Genomic DNA, 26,567 nt, shown 5'->3' on the forward strand with positions numbered 1-26,567 from the left:
GGCAACATGTAGTTAAGTGGACTCATGCCAGTTTACCATGGCAAGGGAAGTACAGAAGCTGAAAGACATTAAAAAATTGTACAACAATTAGAAAGATTACTTTTTTTCTGTCAAAACTAATAACAAAACAATTATATATGCATTTCGAATATGTGTTTTATCCATTTAATTTTTGAATATCTTCATTTTATTTCTATTTTATGAATGTTAATAAAATCTTATCATTATCTATTACACTGATAGTTTAGGAAGTACTGTTCTAAACATCATCAGATCCTAAACTGGTTGCCTCATACCATCAGAGACCTTGCCTAGGAATCTGTGTACAGTAGAGTGTGTGGGAGAGCAATGTCTTTATATTTACACAACCTACATCCTACAGAAGCAGTGCTGACATACCTCACCACAAATATGCCAAGAGGAATATATATATATATATTTAGTTATTTCCCAGGGACCTGAGTGAAATTGGGCATAGATTGACCCACCAATTCCCCTCACTCACCCACTTCCTCCCCAGAGTTTGTCTATGAGAATGAAGCAGAGAATACAAGCAATGGAAAACTAAAATTTTTATTATAGTACCTTGAAAACTCAGGTTATAGAACATAGAAAAGAGCCTGATATGAGTTTGGAGGGGAGGAAAGGTCAAAATAATGTAGTTAGATTAGGGGTGTGGGGAGAATAACCCCTTCTGGGATGGGTCTTCACAGTTGGTTCCAAGTCAGCGATGAACTGCACACCAGACTCAGGCTGCTGACTTCCCTTCTGACCTAGCCCTTGAACTTGCAGACATAGGATAAGTTCATATAACAGTTATAAACTCTCCACTTCAGATACCCTGAAGAGACAGAAGAACTCAAGTGAATGGGACTGGTGGAGCTTGAGAACCCAATGGAGATGCATCCCAGATTCTGGCCTAGGACTTAAATGCTCTCCTTCATCTTCATCAGGGTCCCACCCCAGGTAAAGAGACAAAAAGAAAGGAGAGAAGAGAGGGGATGGGAACAGACAAGCCAATATTACAGTTCCAGCCCAGGAGGATTCTCTGAAGACCAGACCCAGAAATGGGAGGTGAGGGGAGGGAAAAGGCTGGGCAGAAGTGACCTCTTCTGTTTCTTACCTGTGCTTTTTGACAGGCTCCCACAGTAGCCAGGGTTTGAGATGGTGGCTGGATTTCTCTCCCAGGCAACTTAATTGAGCACATCAGTACTGCTCCACTCCCATCCACCAGCACTGGGATCAGAGCCCTGTAGAGCAGAGGACGGAGTCAGGTGAGGTGGAAAGGCCTTTAGAGTTCTCCTGGCCTTATACCCTCAGCTGGAACACCTGATCCCATCTTCAACGTCCTGGAGTTTGCTCTGCTCTTCCAGGTGATGCCACCACAGCTCTCCTCTGGGAAACTCTCCCTAAATCTATTGGCAAATTCCAAAGTGAATGATCACAAAGACCAATGGAACCTCTCAGAGTAACATGTCACTATCCAAACTAAACTTAGTGGTACATTTGCGATTAACATCTGAACCTCGAAGATAACATCAGTTTTATAAGGGAAAAATGCGTCAGTCCTAAATCTTCATTTAGGACTCACTAAGCACAGTATGTGCAGACTCAGGGAAGTGTAGAGAACTGAATTACAAGGCATGATGTGTGAATCATGTAAAAAGTTTGACAAGAGGCAGATTAACTTTACCTGGCGACTAGAGACCTGCACAGAACTCAGCTCTTCAGCTCGTCTCAAGGCTCTCCATTTTCTCCAATTATCCCCTGAGCTCCAGGGATTTCTAAGATATTTACTTGGCAGGCACAGGGGACAGGGAGGGGCCTGGGTGGCCACAGCATCTTGGGAGGTAACAGATTAAAGAGGATGTAAGTGTACCTCTGTGGGGTCATGGAGCCCAATCCAGGCATCTGAGAGGATTTTCAAAATGTTCTTGGCCAGGGAGGCCATGAAGGATCCCTCAGGCCCACTGAGCACAGACACAAGGTGGCCTGAGGGCCTCTTCTGGCAGGCCATCTGTGTGGAGAAGGGAGACACTGAGAAGGAGCTTGAGATGCCTCATGCTGGGGGAAAGGCAGAGCCGAGGTAAGTGAGAGGGGTGTGTTTGCAAAAGATGAGGTGTTCATTTTCATGCTCAAGAAGCTCTAGATAATGAGATTGCTCACGTCCCACAATCTGGTCTGTAATTTTCTTTTCACTATCACCCCTAACTGCAAATCCCAGCACTCAGATCTGCATCCATCCAGGTTTTGGGTGTTATAAACAAGGCATAGCAGTAGGACACATAAGCCATGGAGCCTTTGGGACAGCTGATCCACGCAAAAGACTGTTCCTTCTGGGAATCTTCCCCTGGGGAGGAAGAAATAAAGGAGAGGGATGGGGTGAAATGGAGAGAGGGGATTGGAGTGGGGAGGTGACCTTGGGTAACATCTATGAGGCCAGTGATTGGAGCAGTGACACCAAACTCCTGACTGCCTGTCACCATTGCCAACACTCCCAGAATTTTTTTTTTTTTAATTTTGAACGAAAGTTACTAATTGAGAGATAATCTCTTTTGCTTTTACTCTTCTCTTTTATTCAAAAGTCCAAGGCTTCTCCTCCTCTGGGCTATTCTTACACTGGGTCCTCCAATCATTCTCCTACTCATCTTGTTAATGACACTCTATACTTACCCTCCTTAATCTACCCACATGAATTAGACTCTAATGAGAAAATGGAAATCATCTCATCCCACTGTTACTGGACCACTGCGATGCCTCCCACCACTAGTTATCCTGAAGGAAGGAGTGATGATACAGGAATTGCAGGCAGTGTTGTCATGAGGGGATGCACCATTACCATGGTAAGCACACAGGAGCTTTCCTCCTATTCTTGACTCTGAATAAACACTGGGAACCCAGTGCTAGAGGCAGAGAAATCTCACCTTGGACCTGAGACAGAAGCATTAGTCAGGAGCACAGAATCCATGGAAGGCATCATTTTTCTGTGATGTGCAGAGGCAACCAGAGAACTAAAGGAAGGGTGGTCAGAGAGAGGGCATGAGAACCCCTTTGTTGTACCTCTTGTCTTTTCCTCTGTCTAGTCCCCTCAGAATAAATCCATCTTGATGGCATCCATCCCCTTCTATATTTCTTGAAAGAATTGGAAAATCTGTATACCTGACTACACCTGAGACCTCCCAGAACTGCCTTTGCCCTGTCTCAGAGCTCCTGTGTTCTCTGAGGACAGGGATCCTTGTATACCTTCTCTGAAATGTGTGAGGTGAAACCCCTGTCATGGATCTCATCTTCTCTCAGCTCCCACTTACCTGTCTTGCAGGGATCTGCACTGGTTGGTCAAGGCAGAAAAGACTGGGCTTTTATAAGAGGATTTGAAGGAGGGGTGCTGAAATGAATAACAGGAAAGTGGAGCCATGACAGGGGTCATGGGAGGAGCCTGCTTTGGTTCAAGGAGATCCTGCCATGGGGAGGAGTCTCTTCCCAGCAAAGCCTGGGAATTGCCACAGATACTGCCTTTTTCTCATTATCAAGTCAGCACTTTTGCCAGGAACAGGTGAAGTTTATTATTTCCCTGACTCTTCCCTGTTAGATAACTGTGGCACAAAATGAGACATTAACTTTTAAGGAGCACATCTCCTGGAGTAGTTCTTCTGGTTGATGTCTCAAATGCTCACTCCTGTAGGCATATACATGTGTTTCTTTCTAACTGTGCAGTAGAATTAAATAAATGTTGGATGTTAAGTGTAGGTAAGTATGGGAATGACAAGTATCACACATAGGTAAAGGCAGAGAAGAACTCTGCCTCTTATACATGGTAGCTAGTTTTAAGGAAAATTCAGAATAATCTCACAAGTCTATAGATGAGCCAAAATCTTAAGGAAAATGAGTTGCAGAAACTTGCCTTGCTGGCCTTCTGAGAGTTGTAACTTCCCTGATGGATAATGATAATGTGATATATTAAGAGACAATGAAGGAATTTCAAACCTAGGAGGACTAGAGTCAAATGATGCAAAGTCAAAGGAAGAAGGAGAGAGGGTTAAGGAAGGGTAAGAGGAAGAGGTGGATGAAATTGTAGACCTGATCCTACATTGCATGTAAGTTAGATCTCTACTTCATCAAGATGCTCACTCCCTTGGGCTGATGAGAACTGCCTTGCAAACTGTCATTGGATGTAGAAGAATTGTCATTACTTTTGTATTCTACCTGGGAGGGTGACCAGCTTTGCTTTCACCGAGAAAAACTTATTAGTCAGGTTTACTTCTGATTTGGGAGTTTTGACAACCCTGTGACACTGAACCTATATGGTTCAGGTTTATTTTAGAGATTCTGGTGAAAAGTTAGGCTGGTATTCTCTACAACCCTGACCCTCATGAAATTTTAATAGGTCAGCTTTTGTGCAGGTGTCTACTGTGGACTTTTGTGAAGGGGTCAATGCAACTCAGCTTGTAGTTGATTCATGTCCTCCAAATCCAAAAGTCAATAGAACTCACAAATAATCTAATAGGAAGGATAGGACAGCCAACAGATTCATTTGTTAAAAAGTAAGAATGGAATTACTTCACCAAAATATACGTAAATGTAAGGATATAACTATAGTGAGGGTTCGGTGAAAACTAAAGTTTAAAGAAACAGAATATCATGCAAATATGTTAGGATGACTTGAAAAGTAATATTGCTACATTAAAAGTATGATTTCAGGGAATTCTCTGGCGGTCCAGTGGTTAGGACTCCGTGCTCTCACTGCCGAGGGCCTGGGTTCAATCTCCGGTTGGGGAACAAATATCCTACAAGCTACATGGCATGGCCAAAAAAAAAAAAAAAGAGAGAGGATTATTTGAGAATAAGTAAATAGTAGCAATCACATATGCAAAATGGAGTATGTTCTTGAATTCTTGAAAAACTCGGTGTTGTGGGGAAAGATGCCATTTTACATTAAAATACCCTAAAGATATATAGCAACCTATTCTAGTAAGTAAATTTTAATGTCGTCTTGATTAATAAAGTACACCATTTGAGGGACAGTTGTGAAATTGTCAACACACCCATGGGAGAGCCAGAAGACAAAAAGGGAAGATTTAGGTATCATAGGTAAAATTTTCCCGTCTCTTTAGCTGCCCTTGCTGTCATTTCACTGCCAGAAAATCAGGAATGGAAAAAAAAAAAAAAAAAAAAAAAAAAAAAAAAAAAAAAAAAAACCTCTAGAACACTCTAGACTATGGAGTTAGTGACTTAAAAAGAAATAGCCTTCCTTGGACTTCCCTGGTGGCAAAGTGGTTAAGTATCCGCCTGCCAATGCAGGGCTCACAAGTTCGAGCCCTGGTCCGGAAAGATCCCACATGCCGCGGAGCAACTAAGCCCGTGTACCGCAACTACTGAGTCTGTGCTCTAGAGCCTGTGAGCCACAACTACTGAAGCCGGCACGCCTAGAGCCCATGCTCTGAATCAAGAGAAGCCACCGCAATGAGAAGCCCACGCACGGCAAAGAAGAATAACCCCCGCTCTCCACAACTAGAGAAACCCTGTATGCAGTAATGAAGACCCAATGCAGCCAAAAATAAATAAATAAATAAATTTATTTAAAAAAAAAAAAAGAAATAGCATTCCTCCAAGAAAATAAGGTCTGTTTGTCTATTTAGAGTGATCACTCTCAGCACTGTCTTGACAGGAATGCCGAATGTCTTGAGTATGAGTAGAAATCCATGACTTTTAGTTGAAGGTGATTTAATTTATCAAGCAGATGGGATTTTGAGCACATCAGTAGGCTGATATGGGAAGCCTTGGTGTCTTTCCAGTGATGGTTCTGATTTTTCAACTCGCCTATGTATCACCATTATAATCCTTTGCTAGAACTTTAACTGAACAATAGATATAAAGTGGAAAAGGAAGTGAACATGAAGTTGGTAAACCAGATTTTGATTTCTGCTATATCTTCTTAGCTATGTTGTCTATGTTACCCCTCATTCTTTAAAGAGAGACTGCCTCCCAATGCCCCTTGCATCTCAGGAAGGTGATTTGCAAACAACAGCAGTTATTGAAGCCACTTCCTCCCATCCAGGTTTTTCTGATTCCAGCTTTGTTAATACTTCGTTCCTGTTTTCCACTACCCCCAAGATCTTTGCTCTGAACTAGAATCTTGAGCTCTCTTCACAGTATCTCCAGACTTAGTGTTTAATGTGCTTTTCCAGTTGGCTTAAATGATCTATAAGGACACTCTTAGCTCTAACTCTATAAGGTATGACATACAATTGTTTGGCAAAACATTAAACATTAACATTCTGAGTTACAGGCCCAGGAGGTATTCAACTGGGTGATGATTTGTCTAGTCCCATCAAACTACACCACAAAAGGACTCTAAGGTTATTTATTTGTTGACCTAAACATATTTAGGAGCCCACCAGAAGGTTATATGCTAGATTCAAACATCATGCCTTTGAAATGAGTAGAAACCCAACTGTGCCTTCAAGAATCACTGACCCCACCCAGCATAATGTTGACCACAGAAATTCAAATGCAGATATTTCCTAGTCCCCTTGATCTGCTTAGACAAACTATTGTTGGCTCTGATCTTTAATTTTCTACAGAACTCAGTTTTATATCTTTACCTTCAATCCCAGCATCTTCTGCTATTTTGACTTAGTATATGATTTTGTTTTTGCTAGGACTTTCCTTCCCTCCAATGGAGTTGTCCCTGCTTCCCTTCACCTACTGTATGCATTATGATACTTTTGGCTGTAACAAAAGATCCAACCATGAGCAGCTTAAATAATACAGAGATTTATTAATTTACTTAAGTATTCTGGGAACAGGCTTTTTCAGGTTTCACATTCAGAAGTTCAGAGATGTCAGGACTGTAGGTAGAGATCTCCATGATGACCTTGGCCTTTTCCTCATGGCCACAAAACCACAGCAGCCTAGGCATTGTCCAACAATTTCCAGTGCAGTAAGGAAAGAAGGGAAGAGGAGAAAAAAAGACTCCCTTCTTATACATTCTTTCTTACTATGGAGGAATATTTGTCTCACAAGCCCTTAGTCAATGTAGTCTTATATCTTATTGGCCGATGTTGGGTTGCAGTTCTAGTGCCCCCCCCAAAAAAAAAGGTCTCAAAATTATCATAATTTACTATGACCAATCAGGATTCATCTCCTGGGACTGGACATACTGTCTTTCATGCAAAGTTGGGGTTCTGTTAGCAGAATTTAAAAGAATAGCTGTTGTCAAGTCAATCAACATGTCTACTGTACTTACAGCCATGCTCAAGTTCCTTAGTTATTGATCACAGAGGATATTTTGCTAAATTCATAGTCTTTATTGCTGACCAGTTTGTGTCCTAAACTATGCTATAAATTTTCTTCCCCTGGTAAACAATCATGAAGCTTTCCATCTAGAAGTCTAGAACAAAGGTAGGGAAACAGTTTCCATCTTTCCTCCCCCTGTATCCATTCTGTCCCATTGAGCCCTCCATAACTTTGTGCCTTTCAGTCTGTCCAGAGTTCTACTCCTCCTGACACAGTTGATAAAATTGTCCCTCTCCCCTAATATTTATAATCTCTTACCTTCTCTCTCTAGAAACTATTCCCACTCAATTTGGAGGGAAGATAAAGATCCTCCAATTTGTGTGTGAGCCCTCAACACACAAACTTTGTATGAGAAACTTTGTATCATATCCGGTACCTGAGTTCCCCTGTGTCCTCTCCTAGAGTGCATACTCCTATTAGGTTGTTGAGAATTCAAAGGTACCTTGACTGAGATAGGACACAGGCTTCTTTCAGGCTCACTTAGGTTAAGCTATTTGCATATAAGGTGCTAACATGCATTGTAACTCACTCAACCAAAAAGGAATGTTTTAGGAAGGACACAGATTTATCTCAATGCACCCAAGATTAGGGCATATAGCCAAGTCTCACGAAGTACTAGACAAAGGAAGAACAAAATCAGAAAATGAGGGTATGCTCTCCTTCCTTTTCTTTTTATTTCACTGGATTTCATTCATATTCTTTTAGCCCATCAGTTTCCTTGCCTTGGTGATACAAGAAGAGTGATCAAACATGGTTAATTCATTAGAGTTCTCCTAAACTTTTCACTTCATGGACTTAAAAATTGACTGCATTCTCAGTGAACAAATTAATTTTCAGTACAATATCTGATTAGTGTAGGTAGGCCTGGGTATTCACTCCCATTCAATCAGTTGGGGCAAGGAATTTGAGTCACTTGGCATTATTATGCGAGCTGCACTCACCTCTTAAATAGGACCTGTAGATGAGACCTAGTTCTTAGAGAAGGGGACCAAGAAGGCACCCCAACATAAGTTACTGCAGCAAACAGACTATCTCAGCCTCTTGTTCTGACCTTGGCTTGTTTTCTGACCTAGATACCCTCCTTGGATATTTCCTCAGGTACCATATCTCCTTCTGACCTTGGACTGTCTTCCACTTATCCAAGAGTTATCCTACTGGTTGTTGTGTTCACTCTTCTCATGGTATTTTTCTAATCCTCATCTGCTTCGAGAACTATGTGTTTTGAATTTCTGCCAGTCACTGGGAACAAATGAACTGGACCAAACCTCATCTCCAGTTGGATCAGCACATCACCACAGGCTCCTCAGCCTCTGGTGGTGCCTCTATCATTGACTTTACACTCCATCTAAATTTCGGTAGATAAAAATATATAATAGTAATAGCAAATGCACATAATAGTTGGATAAAAGTTAGGGAAACAAAGGGACCTTATTTACCAATATCACTGAATGTGACATGTGTTTCACTCTTTTTATTTTTAAGTTTATCTCTCTCTACTTCATAATGTCCTTATTAACTAGTCTGAGTAGTTTGTTCAAATACTATACTTACACAGCTAGATTTTGATTATTTACAATATAATTCTTAATGGTAAGAGAGGAATTCTTCCTCTTATATTAGCCAAGTCTCAGCTTTAAGTTTTCTTTACCAAAAAATAAGGTATCCAAGCTGTACTTTTTATTCCTACTACCTTCCAAGTCCAATAATATTAATATTTGCAGATAAGCCTCAGTTGATTATTCCTAGAATAATACAAGGGGTAAATGATCCCTTTACAGGAATCCAGTATCTTTCTTCCAAGGGTGTCAATATGTGAAGATGACTTAGCAGAGCCAAGTTCAAAAATAGCCTCAGAACATATTTTATTGAAGACATCACTAAAGCACACTATTTAGGATATATTAACCAAATATTCAGGATGCTAGTTTAGTCCTTTCATCTTATCTTAAGCCTATCAGAAGAAGTGGAAAAGAATAAAATATAAAGATACCATGTACTTTGTGAAACAAGGCAAATGGGACAAACCTCAAAGTCCCTCAGGCAATAAGGAAAGTTATCAGTGTATTGGAAAGCTGATACCACAGCTGCTTGAATTTTGTTAGTCATATTCCCGTAATGAATAGTAACTAGTAATTAACAGTAACTACCTTATGACCTATGCAGTTATTGGGGGGCAATAAAGTTTTTATCAGGAAATTGTGTCAAATTTTATTTGGTTTCAATGTCTCACATTGGTTTGGGACAGTTCACTCTTGTATTTCATGTTTATGCTTCTAATATATCTACTGAGTATTTTATAAAGGCTATTGGCTATTATTTATTTTTCTTTTAGGATAAACTGGTCATAATACAAGGTGTTCTTCATTTAAGAAATAATTAAGATTATGTTTCCAACAGATTACCACCAATTATATTTAGTTTGTTGGTGGTAATTCTGCAGCTCTGAACTGCATTTCCAGTGGTCACATTTCTTTTGGCAGCAAATAAAAATAAAAAGGAGAAATACTTCCTTAACCATATTGCTTTCCTTTCCTTTCCTTTTTTATTGAAATATAATTGATTTACAATATTGGTTTCAGTTGTGCAGCATCAGGATTCAATATTTTTATACATTATACTCAATTTAAATTTCTTATAAAACATTGGCTATATTCACTATGCTGTACAATATATTCTTGTAGCTTATTTATTTTATGCATAGTAGTTTGCACCTCTTAATCCCATACCCCTATGTTGCTCCTCCCCTCTTCTCTCTGCCACTGAAAACCACTAGTTTTTCTCTATCTCTGTAAATCTATTTCTGTTTTTTTGTACTCATTAATTTGTTTCATTTTTCAGATTCCACATATAAGTGACAACATACAGTATTTTTCCTTCTCTGTCTCATCTATTTCACTAAGCATAATATGTAATACCCTCCAAGTCTATCCAAGCTGCTGCAGATAGCAAAATTCCATATTCACCATTTCTTTGTCCCTTCATCTATTGATGAACACTTAGGTTGCTTCTGTATCTTGGCTATTGTAAATAATGCTGCTATGACCATTGGGGGTGCATGTATCTTTTCAAATTAGTGTTTTTAATTTCTTTGGATATATGCCTAGGAGTGCAACTGCTGGATCACATGGCAGTTTTATTTTTAGTTTTTTGAGGAAACACCATACTGTTTTCCATAGTGGCTGCACCAATTTACATTGCTACTAACAGTGTACTAGGGTTCCCTTTTCTCTACATCTTTGCCAACATTTGATATTTGTGTCTTTTGATGGTATACATTCTAATATGTATGAGATGATATCTCATTGTTCTCATCATGGGGTTTTTTTGGTAGCCCTCTGATTAGTGGTTATTTATACTTATAACTTTTATTTCATCTGATATGTAACTGGTGTCTTCAGGGTATTTCCAAGGATGTTTTGGGTACCAACTTATTGTGTGACATTGAGCAAGTAGTTTTCCCAACCTGGGACTTTCTTACCTTGTATCATGGGGAGTTTGGGATTAGACTATCTTCCTAGATCCTTCTAGCCCTGTGGTTCAGTGTTTATATTTCTGAAAAAAAAAATATTGAAGTATAGTTGATTTACAATATTATTTTATTGTCAGGTGTACAGCATAGTGATTCAGTAATTTTATAGATTATACTCCATTAAAAGTTATTACAAGATAATGGCTATAATTCCCAGTGCTCTACAATATTTACTTTTGCTTATGTATTTTATACATAGTAGTTTGTATACCTTAATCTCATACCCCTATCTTGCCCCTCCCACCTCCCCTCTCCCCAGTGGTAACCACTAGTTTGTTTTCTACATGCATGAGTCTGTGTCTGTTTTGCTATATATGTTCATTTGTTTTATTTTTCAGATTCCACATATAAGTGATAACATACAGTATTTGTCTTTCTTTGCCTGACTTATTTCACTAAGCATAATATTCTCTAGGTCCATCAAAGTTCCTACAAATGGCAGAATTTTGTTCTCTTTATGACTAAGTAATATTTCTCTACTTTACCATTCATCTGTTGATAGAGACTTGGGTTGCTTCCATATCTTGGCTATTGTAAACAGTGCTGCTATGAACATTGGAGTGCATATATATTTTCAAATTAGTGTTTTCTGAGTATATATGCCCAGGAATGGAATTGCTGGATCATATGGTAGTTTGATTTTTAGTTTTTTATGGAAACTCCATACTATTTTCCATAGTGGCTGCACCAATTTACATTCCCACCAAAAGTGTACAAGGGTTCCCTTTTCTCCACATCCTTGCCAACATTTGTTGTTTGTAGACCTTTTGATGATAGCTGTTCTGACAGGTGTGAGGTATCTCATTGTGGTTTTGATTTGCATTTCTCTAGTATTTAGCAATATCAAGCATGTTTTCATGTGCCTGTTAGCCATCTGCATTACCTCTTTGGAAAAATATCTATTACCATTGAGTATGAAGTTAGCTCTGGGATGGTCATAAATGGCTTTTTTTTAGGTTGAGCAATGTTCCCTCTACACCCATTTTGAAGAGAGTTTTTATCATGAATAGACGTTGAATTTTTTCAAATGCTTTTTCTGCATCTATTGAGATGATCTGTAATTTTTATCCTTCCTTTTGTTAATGTAGTGTATCACATTGATTGATTTGTGAATATTTAATCATCCTTGAGTTGCTGAAATAAATCCAAATTGATGATGGCTTATAATATTTTATTTATATTGTTGCATTTGGTTGACCAATATTTTGCTGAGGCTTTTTGCATCTATATTCATCAAAGATCAATTTGGCCTGTAATTTTCTTTCTTTCTTTCTTTTTTTTTTTTTTTTTTTTTTGTAGTGCCCTTGGTATTTGTATCAGGGTAATGATGACCTCATAACATGAATTGTAAGTGTTCCATCCTCTTCAGTTTTGGGGGAAAGCATGAGAAGTATAGGTATTAGCTCTTCTTTACATGTTTTATGGAATTCCCATGTGAAGCCATCTGATCTTGGACTTTGGTTTGCTTGGAGGTTTTTAATTACAAATTCCACTTCACTACTCGTGATCAATCTGTTCAAATTGTCTGTTTTTTCTTGATTTAGTCTTAACAGGTTCGATCTTTCTAGAAATGTGTCCATTTTCTCCAGCTTGTCCAAAATGTTGGCATATAACTTCATAGTAATCTCTTATGATTTTTTGTATCTCTGAATTATTGGTTGCTATTTCTCCTCTTTAATTTCACATTTTTTTGATTTGGGTCCTCTCTCTTTCCTTCTTAGTGAGCCTGGCTAAAGGTTTATCAATTTATTTTATGTTTCGAAAACCCAGCTCTTCGTTTCTTTGATCATTTCTAATTTTTTAATCTCTATTTTATATATTTCCTCTCTGATCTTTACTATTTCCTTCTTTCTGCTGACTTTGGACTTTGTTCTTTTTCTAATTCATTTAGATGGTAGGTTAAGTTGTTTGAGATTTTTCTTGTTTCTTTAGGAAGTTCTCTATTGCTATAAAATTCCCTCTTAGAACTGCTTTTGCTGCATCCCATAGATTTTGGAGTGTCATGTTTCCATGTTCATTTGTCTCAAGGTATTTTCTGATTTTTTATTTGATTTCTTCATTGACCCATTGTTTTAGTAGCATTTTATTTAGTCTCCACCTGTTTGTTCTTATTCCATTTTTATTTCTGTAATTGATTTCTAGTTTCATACCATTGTGGTAGGAAAAATCCTTGATATAATTTTTATCCTCTTAAATTTGTTGAGACTTGTTTTGTGGTCTAGCATGTGATCTATCCTGGAGAATATTCTGTGTGCACTTGAAAAGAATGTGTATTCTGCTGTTTTTTGATATAATGTCCTGTAGATATCTATTAAGTCCAACTGTCTTTTGTGTCATTTAAGAACACTGTTGCCTTACTGGTTTCCTTTTGTATGATCTGTCCATTGATGTAAGTGGGGTATTAAAGTCCCCTACTATGATTGCATTCTTGTGAATTTCTCCCTTTATATTTGTTAATATTTTCTTTATATATTTAGGGGCTCCTGTATTGGGTGTATATATGTTAACAAATGTTATATCTTCTTCTTGTATTGATCCCTTTATTATTGTATGATGCCCTTCTTTGTTTTTTCTTATAGACTTTGTTTTAACGTCTACTTAGCCTGATATAAGTATTGCTACCCCAGCTTTCTTTTTGTATCCATCTGCATGAAATATCTTTTTCCATCCTATCACATATGCTAACACAGTCTGATTGTGTCTTTACCTCTGAAGTGAGTCTCTTGTAGGTGGCATATAGATGGATCTTGTTTTGTTTTTTGTCCAGTCAGCCACATCTTTTGATTGGAGCATTTAGTTTATGGGCATTTAAAGTGATTATCAATAGGTATGTACTTACTGCCATTTTGTTACTTGGTTTCTGGTTGTTTTTGTAGTACTTTTCTGTTCCTTTCTTCTTCTTTATTTTATTTCCTTGTGGTTTGATGTTTTTCTTTAGCGGTAGGCTTGTGTTACTTTCTCTCTAGTTGTTTATGTCTATTGTAAATTTTGGATTTATGGTTACCATGGGGTTCATATATGTTGACCTATAATTATATTTTATTTTAAACTGATAGTCATTAAGTTCAAACATATTCTAAGAGATTTACCTTTTTTAATCTTCACCCCCATGTTTTGTGTTTTTGATGTCATATTTTACATCTTCATGTTAATCCCTTCACTGTTTATTGTAGTTATAAATAATTCTACAATTTTTGTCTTTTAATCTTTATACTAGCTTATTTAAGTGGTTGATCCATGGCTTTCAGAATGTAGTCACCTTTAGTAGTGGGATTTTCCCTTTTCTATAAAATCTTACTTTTGTTTACCTTTTTTTTTTCCAGTTAGCAAAGGCCTTTTAACACATCTTTTAGGGTCAGTTTAGTATTGATGAACTTTTTATTTTTGCTTCTCTGAGAAGTCTTTTATTTTCTATTCTATTCTGAATGATAACCTTGCTGCATAGAGTATCCTAGGTTGTTGATTTTCCCCTTTCAGCACATTAAATATATTCTGGCCTTCAAAGTTTCTGCAGAGAAATCAGTTGATAGCCTTATGGGGGTTCCCTTGTATGTGACTCTTTGTTTTACTTTTGCTGCCTTTAGAATTCTCTATTTATCTTTAAATGTTGCCATTTTAATTATGATATGTCTTCATGTGGGTCTCTTTGGATTCATCTTGTTTGGGGCTCTCTGTGATTCCTGTCCCTGGATATCTGTTTCCTTTTTCAGGTTCAGAAAGTTATATCAAATACATTTTTACTCTTTTCTCTTTATGTTCATATCTTGATGTATTTCTTCATATCTTCATTTTTTTGAGAAATAAAGGAGCAAAAAGAAGTAATAAACAGAAAATACAATAGTAGTCTATTTGCATCACCCCTCAGTTCCACTTCTCTTCTTACTTCTCCGTTATGAATTTTTGATCATTCTTCCAATTTAGGTTTTTAATAATTTACTATAGATGTATAAATCAACATGTGTAGTATTATTTCATACTATTTCATACTATGTAATATTTCCTATTATATACATGTATCATATTTTATATAACATTCTAAAATGTTTTTGTTCATTTGACCTTAATTTTTAAAAATCTGTCTACACTGAGATGATAGTCCTTATTTATTGATTTTAGCTGCAGTGTACTATTTATTCATGTAAGTAGTTCAAAAGGATATATTCATTTCTCTACTCATGGAAATTTACTGTATTTTGTTGACTTTAAGATGTAACTTATCACATTTAAAAACTTCTGAGGGCTTCCTTGGTGGTGCAGTGGTTGAGAGTCTGCCTGCCGATGCAGGGGACACGGGTTCGAGCCCTGGTCTGGGAAGATCCCACATGCCGCGGAGCAACTAGGCCCGTGAACCACAACTACTGAGCCTGTGCGTCTGGAGCCTGTGCTCCGCAACAAGAGAGGCCGCGATGGTGAGAGGCCCGTGCATCGCGATGAAGAGTGACCCCCGCTTGCCGCAACTAGAGAAAGCCCTCACACAGAAACGAAGACCCAACACAACCAAAAATAAAATAAGAAAAAAAAAAAAAAACCTCTGAAATCTGAATACAGTGCTAATAATGACAAATATGACCTTCATCTTTACTGTGTCGGACAAGGGTCAACAAACTTCTTCCATAAAGGAATAGATAGTAAATAATTTGGTCTCTGTAGGCCACACCATGTTTGTCATAAGTACTCATCTCTACCATTGACACATGAAAGCAGCCAAAGACAATATGTAAATGAATGGATATGTCTGTGTTCTAGTCAAACATTAATTATGGATATTAAACTTTGAATTTCATGTCCTTTTTATGTGTCACAGAATATTCTTCTTTTGATTGTTTCTAACTACTTAAAATGTAAAAAAAAAGAAAAAAATTCTAAGCTCATGGGCCATAAAAAAACAGGCAGTGTGCAAGATTTTGCCCACTGACTGAAGTTTTCTATATAAACACCTGGTATATGTAAAATGAAAAATCAAATAATAACACAACTGATTATAGTATGGTAAGAGCTTTGAAAAGACAAGTATAAAGATTTTTAAAACATAAGACAGAAAGGACCTGATCTGATCTTAGCAGACAGATAATAAGTTGATCTGAATCCAAATTCCAACTGAAGGTTTCTGCAAGGAACTAGAAAATGCAGATCCAAGTTCCAGGTCCAAATTCCATGTCCAGAGTATAGGTACTTAGTCAATATTTATGACCAAGTTTAGGTCTAAGTTCAAGTCCAAGTGCTGGTCCAAAATTCACATATCTAAGGACAAAAGTCAGTCCAATGTCATGGTCCAAGGTATATTTTCCCCATCCAGGATCTGGTCTATTATCAGGTACAAGATCTAGGTCAAATCCATTTATGAGTTCCAGATTCAACATCCAGAACAAGGCACAGGTTCAGGGTCAAGGTAAATTTCTAAAATTCAAGTTCACATCTATGTCTAGAATTGAAGTACAGGTCCAAGGTCAGGTCCAGGTCGAGATATAAGGTTCACGTCTAAGATTAAATCTCTACATCAATGTCAAGGTCTAAATCCCAAGTCTACTACCATGGAGCATGATTAAGATCAGATTCAAGTTTCTGGACAAATTCAGGTTCAAATTATATGTCTTATTTTTCATTCCAATGCCCAAGTCCAGGTAATAAGTTCAGATTAAGGTCCAAGATCAAGGTCTGATATCTAGGTCTTGGTCTGAAGTCCAGGTTCAAAATCATGGTTCCAAGCACAGGTAAAAGACTGAAGGTTCCATTCCAGTGTCTATACTCAATACAGGTTTATGGTAAAGGTCCATATCTGTGATCCAGTGGACATGTCTTAGGTCAATTCCAGGTCTAGGGCCATGTCTAATGTCAATCTCAAATTCCAGGTTATTCCAGGTTCTATGACTTTCCTCCTTTCTCTCCACAATGACATCTCTTCCTTTGTAACATCTGTCATTTCCCCTAGATTTTATTCATCCTTTTCCTCCTTCTACCTAAATCTAATGTTGATTCCCCTGGATATTCCCTTCTTCTAACACTTGCTAATTCTCCCTCAATATTTCCCCCCATCCTTTCCCTTCTCCTGTCTTATGACACAAGCTGATTCCCAAATATTTTCATAAGCAAGAGCATAAGAGCAAGAAAGCCCAGAAATATACATTCCTCTCAGTTTCACTTTCCTAGTATTGATGCTTTTTGTCTCTCTATGCTGGCTGCTTAGGGCAAGACTGAAAATTAGACCTGAAACAAAGCATTTCATCTGAGTGAAGTCCCTGCATCTGGACAAAGACTCATCCTTCAAGTAAAGAAGAGCACAGTGACAGATGCCACCCTATAATGTGAACAAATACCATCTGAGTTCAGGATTTTAATACTGAATGAAACCTAATATGTTGGTCCTATGTATAATTAGTGAACATGCTTCCCTTGTTATATTCATCTCTATAGCTGTAGGATTTATGAATATGCAAGTTAGAAAACCTTAATATGCTAATCCATATAGTCTATGGTGGCCTTGACTGGGATGTAGCCAACCCTTGTATGTAGTTACTGATAAGGAGTTATGGTCAGAATTAGAACTTGTACTCATAATTCATACATATAAGTAAACCACAGAAGGCTTTTGTTAGTATGAATAAAAATCTATAAAATACAAAAGAATAAATTGGTAACTTATTTTACATAAAAATAAAACACTTTAATGCAAGAGATTTAATAAAATATCAAAGTCGAAAGGCAAACCTGGGAACAACCATTTCTAACGTATACCAAAAATATAACAAATATACAATTATTTCCCATAAAACAATTTTAAAAGACCAACACTCAGTAGAAAAATTGTAGAGAATATGAAAAAATAGTTCACAATAAAGGAAATATAATTTTTTTAAACATATAAAAATATGAATGATCTATTACAAATATGCTCACATATAATAAAATAGTTACAAATTTAAACTACACTGTACTTTTTACTCTATTTTTTGATAAGCTTAAAACTTCTCGAAAATGAAGTCTATTAATTAAAGTGAAAGTATACTGACTCAGAGTGACAAAGATCTAGACGCTCGATTGCACACTATGTGAGCAAGAATGTGAGGGAGCGGAATCTTCATATATGAAGCTAGGGAAGATAAATTAGTTTGCTGCCTCTCCCTCCATAGGGCAATTTGGCAATATCTATCAAAATATACAATGTGTGTACCATTTGATCCTAGAGGGTTTTTCCTTGATATTTATTATACAAATATCATTGCATGTATACAAAATTAAATATGTTCAATGTTGTTCATTATAAGGCTATTAGTAACTGGAAAAGAATAGAAATAGCCTAAATATGTATCAAAGGAGTATAATAAATAAACTATGGTATCTCCTTTCAATGAAATACAGATCCACAGTCGCTGAGCACAGTGTGTTTTATAATTCAGAACTTTTGGATTTAAAGGTAATATGGTAACTGTGCATTACATGACATTCCCAGACTAGGACAGCACCTCTTTATCAACCACATTAACATTCTGCAGCAATATGTTTGAAAAATCACATTAAGTAGGATATATAAAGACCATAATATCTAAGTATCTTCAGGTCAGGGCAGGGCAGTTCAGATAGGGTGAGATTGCATTGCTGGGTCAGGTAGAATAGTGGTTCCTTAAAGATGTTCATGTCCTAATCCTTGGAACCTATGAGTCCCAGGGTTACATGACATCACATTAGTTTATATATATTAGGTTACATGACAAAAGGAATTTTACAGATGTAATTAACATTATGGACATTGAGATGGGGAGATTATCATGTATTTTCTGGATGAATCCAGTACAGTTGCATGAAACATTAAGAATAGAGAACCATCTCTGGCTGGAAATGAAAGTCAGAAGAGAAGAGGAAGAGAGATGTGGCAGAAAGGAAAGGCACAGAGGACTCTATGCACCATTGTTGGTTTACAGGTGGAGGGGGCAAAAAAGAATACAGATGTCCTCAGAGGGACTGAGAGAGGCTGACATCCAACAAGGAAATGGAGACCTCAGCCCTTCAAATGCACAGAACAGAATTCTCTGATTGGTCCATGTCATACCTAGACTTCTAAACTGTTTTAAGAATCTAACTTTGTGGTAATCTGCTCAGGCAGCAATGGAAAACACAATCACCAAATAGAAAACTAATACAATCACCAAATGAGTAATAAAAAACACTTTGTTTTCAACTTTTTTTACATTTTATTAAAGTATAATATATATGCAGAGAAGTCCACAAATGATACAGGAATATTTTAACAAATTTTCAGTGACTGAGTGCATCAGTGCTTCCAGAGCCCAGACCAGGAAATAGTACAGTATCAGCATCCCAGAAGATCCACCTGTGCTTTCTTCCACAGAGGCCTGACTTCAGATACTTGAATAAGTTAGGCCTCCTTCTGTACTTGACATAAATGAAATCATAAAAGATGTGCCATCTTGTGTCTGGCTTCTCTCAATCAACTTTGTGTTTGTGAGATACATCTAAAATATTTTGTGTACTTATAGATTGTTCATTCTAATTTGTGTATGGTATTCACGATATGGATATACTGTAATTTATTTAACTTTTTTTCTGTTAATGGACATATGGGTAATTCTCAGCATTTGGCTTTGTGAGTAGTGCTGCTAGGAACATTCTAATACATGTCTTGTAGCATATACATGTACACTCTATTCTTAGATACGTATCTGGGAACGAAATACTCAGTGATTTAAAGTTTTGTTTTATTTTGTTTTTCTGAAAGGCAAGTAAAGAATTGAAAATCCATACTATATATCCATAAAAAAAGAACATGGCAGCTCTTCCTATACTGATGAGAAAAAAATCCTAAGAGATTATTATAAGTGAATAAAAGGTACAAATAGAGTACATTGTATTTTGTATAAAAAGAGGATAGTAAATTATATTAACATTTGCTTTCATATGCATGAAGAAACTCTTGGAGGATAATAAAAGTGACCACTTTCATATATAGGGAGTGGTGGTGGGAATCCAAGGTGGAACCAGAAGTAGGAGAAAAACTTCTCATGCACACATGTACACACACGTGTGTGTATATATATCCAGCTTTTAGCAATGCAGCCCTTCTTCTGGGGCAACTGCTGCCTTCCCTGGGGAGAGCTCCAGTCCTCTGTCTATAATAAATGTGACTAGAGGCATTGCCCTGCTTCATAATAAAAACAAACAAGAGAATCAAGACACTTTTTAAAACCATAATTATATTTTAAAATAAAATACCCTCATTTTGTGTAAGGCTCTAAAGGGAAAACACTGCATCCAATTTTCCCTGGTTTAAAACTGTGGCACATGTTTCCAAGGTAAAATTTTATAAGAGAAGTTAGCATGCTTTCCGTCCACCCTAATGAAGACCTGGAGTATACTATCCAAATAGGAAGCAATGTAAATGTGAGAAATCAAGAAGTGCTTTTTCAATGCTCAAAACAATGACCATATTTGTTTCCTCCATCCATGATATATATTTCCATGGCGGCCTCCTAAAAGGAGCAGCCTCACAGCCAGGCTTGGCTGCATGGGCCTGTCAGACCTCTGCACTTCTTCACCTCCTTTGGCCCTGTCCAGTAGGAAAGCACAGGGAGGCACAGAGCCACCTATTCTGTCCAAACATAAAGCCAAAATACATTATGAGTGTGAAAGTGACTCAGCAATTTCTGGTCCCAAGTCAAAGCTCAGTAAAAGTTTGTACCGTCTTCTCCAATCACAATCATAAATCTGGCTTTTTCTGCCTAAGAAGTCATCATAATTGATGAAATGGCTACATTTCAAAGACAAAATAGTCAATATGCTGGGCAAGTCTCCCCATCCATTTCTCGGAAGCCATACACGCAATTTATGACCCTTCTAACTGATCATCATTCAGGAATGCATTAATTTTTTTAACCACATAGTTGACATCTCTGATCCATGGCTTCAAAGGAAACTGATATTTAAACAGCAAAATCATTTCAGCCTTTATATTTGTAAGTGATCAGCAATTCCCATCATTTTATACCACTTTCTGCAAGCTTCTGGCTCCGAGAGAATCTATGATTTATGGTCTTCACATTGAAGAAACAAATCAGCGTTTCTTCAGTGCAGGAGCTCTGTTGAACATTGTGGTTGACAAATTCTAAAGATATTCCCCCAAGATTTCTGCCCCCTGGTTATTCAATTAAACACTAGTCTAGGTACTGCTGTAAGGACGTTTGTAATTAAGGCTACCATGTATCTACTCTTAAATAGGGAAATAGTCTTGGATTATCCTGGTGGGCACATCACATGAACCCTTCAAAGAAGAAGAGGAAGACAGAAAAGTCAGTCAGAGAGATGTGGCAGAGGAAGCCAGGAGAGATTAGACAGCAGGGGAGGACAGAGACACCTTAAGAGTGAAAAGGACGTGACCCTTTATTGCTGGCTTTAAAAATGGAGGAAGGGGAGCATGAGCTAAGGAATGTTGTTATCCTCTAGAAACTGAGAACAGACCCCAGCTGACTGCCAGGAAGGCAACAGAGACCTCCGTCTTACAAGCACAAGGAACTGAATACTGCCAACAACCTGAGTCAGCTGGGAAGCAGATTCATCACCAGTGCCTCTAGAAAGGAATGCTGCCCTACTGCTACGTTGGTTTCAGCCTCGTGAAGCCTGGAGCAGAGAAACTGTTGAGCCATGCTATGCCCAGATTTCTCAAATACAGAACTGTGAGATAATAAAAGTGTATTGTTTTTAGTTGCTTAATTTGTGATTATTTGCTATGGGAGCTATAGAAAATGAATACAAATATTTATTAGGTTTTATGTAAGAAGTAAAATTTTCCGATAAAACATGACATGGTGTCATCCTCACACAAACCTCAGTATTCACCCCAATAGCATAGTCATTAACATCTTTACTTTCCCCTGCCTCATTCTGTCTGTATCACCATGTTCTCCTCAGGACAGACTACTGTGACTCTATCATTCACGAATAAATGTGTTTCAAAGCACTTCTGCAAAAACTGAGTGTTACTCATCTTTTAAATTTTTATAGCACTTAGTGCAGAGCCTTGTGCATTGAAGGTCTTCAATAACCACTCATTGGAGTAGATGATTTATTTTTTTTCCCATGAATGTCATCTAAACACTTTTATATTCTGAGATGTTTTCTCCCAAGTTTAAACCAATTAATGACAATATGTCAGATGTGGTCATTGAGTTGTAGCTCCCTTGAAATGGGACTCAATAACACTAATGCAAACAAACCCTTACCTGACCTCCTAGTTCCACTGGTATATATTTAGGAAACAGGTTATGGTGTAAGTTTCAGTCTGTGGCTGTGGCTAGAGGTAAGAAGGAACACAAAATTAGGGATCAGTCTGTAATTATATCTAGAAGTCAGTCTGAAAAGAGGGATCAAGTGTTGGTCTATAGATTTAGAAACATTCTAGAGGATTAACTTGTGGTTAGCACTTATATCATTTTCTGCTTGTGGCTTAAGCAGAGCTCTAAATTAAATTTGGAAATTCACCAAAATCTTCAGATTGGTTCTAAGCCTTCTTCAGCATTCACTCTGTGTAAAAACTGACAAATCTCCCTAATTAATGAGCCGTGCAACTCCAGGAAAACTGTTTACATTTCCTTAACCCCAAGAATAGGGAGGAAGATTTTGTGAGACATAAAGCAAGTGAGGGAAGTGCTCATGCCCTGTGACAATAGCAGAACCCAGCAAGAAGAAGAAAGACTCCTCTTTCCTGGCAAGGACTCAGCCAGTGAAAAGTCATGGACTCTGTTTACTACAGCCCTCCCAACTTCCTTTTCCCCTCTATAAAAGTGGTCTCCTTCCCTTGCCATGTGGGGAACTTGCACATGACTTGCCACAATTGCAGACTCTGGAATTCCAATTCTCTGTTAATCCCAAATAAACCCACCTTTGCTGAAGAAATATCTGGCAGTCTATTTGTTTTAGGTTAATATTTTGGTGACCCATACAAGGAACAGATAAGACACCCAAAGCCTCCAGGGCTGGTGAACAAATAGGTGCAGAACCCACAATTGAGCCCCTTTTTGCTCACTGCTTTTCTCATTGACCTTGAAGTTTGAAGTTATGTCTTTCTCCTGGATTCAAGCTCACATCCTCTTTGCATTTGAAGCTCTCCAGGTTTAATTCATCATCTATTTTAAGGTTTGTCTTTCTGGTTAAGGCCTTGTTCTGTTTGCAAGTGCTCATTTGGCACTTCAGTCTGATTTTGAGATCAGACTGCTTCAACACAACCTGGCTGAAAATGCTTTCAGCCCTTTCCTTCAGAAACAGGGACTGCTTCACTGAAACTGTGCTGGCTTTTCAGCCTCAGCCTAGTCCTTTGGAAAAATCTGTTCTCTGGAAACTGGATAAAAAATCTTTGACCTGGCTCTTCTGGACCAAACTGTTCCCTTAAACTGGCTGGTATTAGCTTGCAAGCTGTTTGAAGTGAGCTGTATAAGCTGTTTGAGAATTGTTCTTTTACTCAAAGTAAAAGAACTTCTGAGAAATGGAATCTCAGTTATCCAAGTACTTTGAGAGTGCCCTGCCCAACAGGGGCTCTGGCTGATTTTATGTTTAAAAACCACAGTTCTTACTCATGCTCATTTCTAACTAAATGGACCAACCTGATCAAAGTAAATTTAGACTATCAATGGCTGTTATGGGATTTTTGAATTCCCCAAACTTATTTCCTTAAAGCAAATTGGATTACAGTGGCTCAAAAATTTCCAGAACTGAGGAGAACATCTCTTTCAATTGGTATTTTGAGGCTTCCAAATGCTACCAAGATTCTAAAATTGCCTCTCTTTATAATAAAACTTTAAGATTAACTGAGGCAAGATAAATAATTAAATAAAGATAAAATGGCTCCCAAAGCCTCAGGCTCTACTTCCATGGCTTCCTGTCTCAGGCTCTGCCCTTAGTGCCATCTTGTTTCTCTCCCTTGGCTCCTCAGACACCACTTCCAGCACCCTTTTCCTCCTTTCCTTGTATACTCTTTACACCTCCTCTATACCCTCAATTTCCCCACACTAATTCTCTAACCAAATTTCCCCTTTTCTCTGAAACTCTCTCCACACACTTTACTCTGAATTTGTTAGAACCAGTTTCTTTAAAATACAGCCTTCTGAGGATGCCAGAGGCTAAACCCCTTAATTTATTTATTTTTAATAGGTCTTTACTGGAGTATAATTCTTCAAAGTACTGTGTTAGTTTCTGTTGTACAACAAAGTGAATCAGCCATATGCATACATATATCCCCATATCCCGTCCCTCTTGAGCCTCCCTCCCACCCTCCCTATCCCACCCCTCTAGGTCCTCACAAAGCACCAAGCTCATCTCCCTGTGCTATGCGGCTTCTTCCCACCAGCCAACTATTTTACATTTGGTAGTGTACATATGTCGATGCTACTCTCACTTCGCCCCAGCTTCCCCCTCCCCCCTCCTCCATGTCCTCAAGTCCATTCTCTATGTCTACATCTTTATTCCTGCCCTGCCACTAGGTTCATCAGTACCATTTTTTTTTTTTTTTAGATTCCATATATATGCATTAGCATACGGTGTTTGTGTTTCTCTTTCTGACTTACTTCACTCTGTATGATAGACTCTAAGTCCATCTACCTCACTACAAATAACTCAATTTCATTTCTTTTTATGGCTGAGTAATATTCCACTGTATATATGTGCCACATCTTCTTTATCCATTCATCTGTCAATGGATATTTAGCTTGCTTCCATGTCCTGGCTATTGTAAATAGTGCTTCAGTGAATATTGTGGTACATATCTCTTTTTGAATTATGGTTTTCTCAGGGTATATGCCCAGTAGTGGGATTGATGGGTCATATGGTAGTTTTATTTTTAGTTTTTTAAGGAACCTCCATACTGTTCTCCATAGTGGTTGTATCAATTTACATTCCCACCAATAGTGCAAGAGGGTTCCCTTTCCACCACACCCTTTCCAGCATTCATTGTTTGTAGATTTTTTGATAATGGCCATTCTGACTGGTGGGCTGCTACCTCATTGTAGTTTTGATTTGCATTTCTCTAATAATTAGTGATGTTGAGCATCTTTTCATGTGCCTCTTGGCCATCTGTATGTCTTCTTTGGAGAAATGTCTATTTAGTTCTTCCAGCCATTTTTTAATTGGATTATTTGTTTTTTTGATATTGAGCTCCATGAGCTGTTTGTATATTTTGGAGATTAATCTTTTGTCCATTGTTTCATTTGCAAATATTTTCTCCCATTCTGAGGTTTGTCTTTTCATCTTGTTTATGGTTTCCTTTGTTGTGCAAAAGCTTTTAAGTTTCATTTGGTTCCATTTGTTTGTTTTTGTTTTTATTTTCATTACTCTAGGAGATGGGTCAAAAAAGATCTTGGTGCAATTTATGTCAAAGAGTGTTCTGTGGACTAAAGGTAAACTGTAAGTCATAGTCAAAGATTTTCCCAAAGTAACTGAATATTCTCACAGATTTGCTGAAGGATTGAAATTAGTCATTCAAACTTATCAACCTGGTTTCTCTGACTTATATCAACTAGTTTATATGCTTGTTGGTGAAGACCAGAACCAGCAATTTGATGAAAATTGCTAATTGAGAAAATTCTGAAAGGTCTCTAGAATTACAACCAGGAGACAAGCCCACTACCTTATTATATATTCAGGCTCAGGCAATTGCTAGGCGACTTCATCAGCAACTCCTGGGGTTTTCCCAAAAGTCTGTTGATTGGAATGAAATTCAGCCATGCGCACAAAAATCTGATGAATCTGTTCATGTCTACAGGTATTACAACTGACTGACTAAAGACTGTTTTAAAGAAAATTCTGGTCTTTCTTTAGATGTTGATTCTACCCAGGAAGCTTTTAATTCTATGTTTATTAATGGGCTGAAGCAGGATATTTCCTGTTTAGGAAAAAAGGACCAGGGTGGAATGGGAAATAATGTCCACTGCAGATTTAGTTAATCTGGTAAATCAGGTCTCTCAAACTCTAGGTGACTCATTAAAATGAGGACCACCAAAATCTTAATCTTCAACTCCAGGAAATGAAGGCTCCTAAATGGAACCAAAACCTTGTAGCTTCCACTATTATTGCAAAGAGCCAGGATATTGGAAATGAGATTGTTAAAAATTTAAGCACTTTAGGCACCTTCAGCCTCTCATCAGTCTTTCAAATATAGTCTTCCCAATTCTCAATGATAGGGTTCCAAGGCACTAGAGGGGATCTTCCCAGCCCTCCTCTTAACTGGCTTGGAGAAATATTCCTCCAGACTGGGGATGGGTTTCTTCCAATTCTAATTGATACATGATCCACACCCTTGATGCTCAGCCCCACAACTATAAAACAGTCCCAGCCTCAGGGTACTAAAACACTTCAATTAATAGGGATCAATAATGAGCCTGAAAGGATTCCTATCTCTGAACCTACGCCTTTTTGTTTTAGGCCCTTTGAGATATTCACACCTTTATCTCCATAGTTTCTCTGCCCCTATCCATTTATTAGGCCAAGACTTCTTAGATAATTATCATGCCAGAATCCTTTCCAAAGGTAGAATTAATTCTAGAACTTGACAGCAGTCATCAAAGCAACCAATCGAAATAAATGACCATTTGACACCTTTTATTTGTTCTATTTCTGACAGTACTAGAACTGATTCTGGAAACACTGATTATTTGTTTCTACTGAATCAGCTACCGCATTTTTTAATGGGAAAAATCTCCAACTGACGGCAAAATTCAGAGGGCAACTCCCATCAAAATTTATGTAG

General features: G+C 37.7%; 1 pseudogene; it reads right to left on the reverse strand.

Moving 5' to 3' along the window:
- Positions 1–773: 773 nt before the first annotated feature.
- Positions 774–9,402, reverse strand: LOC137777389 (lithostathine-like; annotated as a pseudogene).
- Between the last annotated feature and the right edge of the window lie 17,165 nt (positions 9,403–26,567).

Source organism: Eschrichtius robustus, chromosome 15, assembly GCF_028021215.1.
Source record: "Eschrichtius robustus isolate mEscRob2 chromosome 15, mEscRob2.pri, whole genome shotgun sequence".
In the NCBI taxonomy this organism is placed as follows: domain Eukaryota; kingdom Metazoa; phylum Chordata; class Mammalia; order Artiodactyla; family Eschrichtiidae; genus Eschrichtius; species Eschrichtius robustus.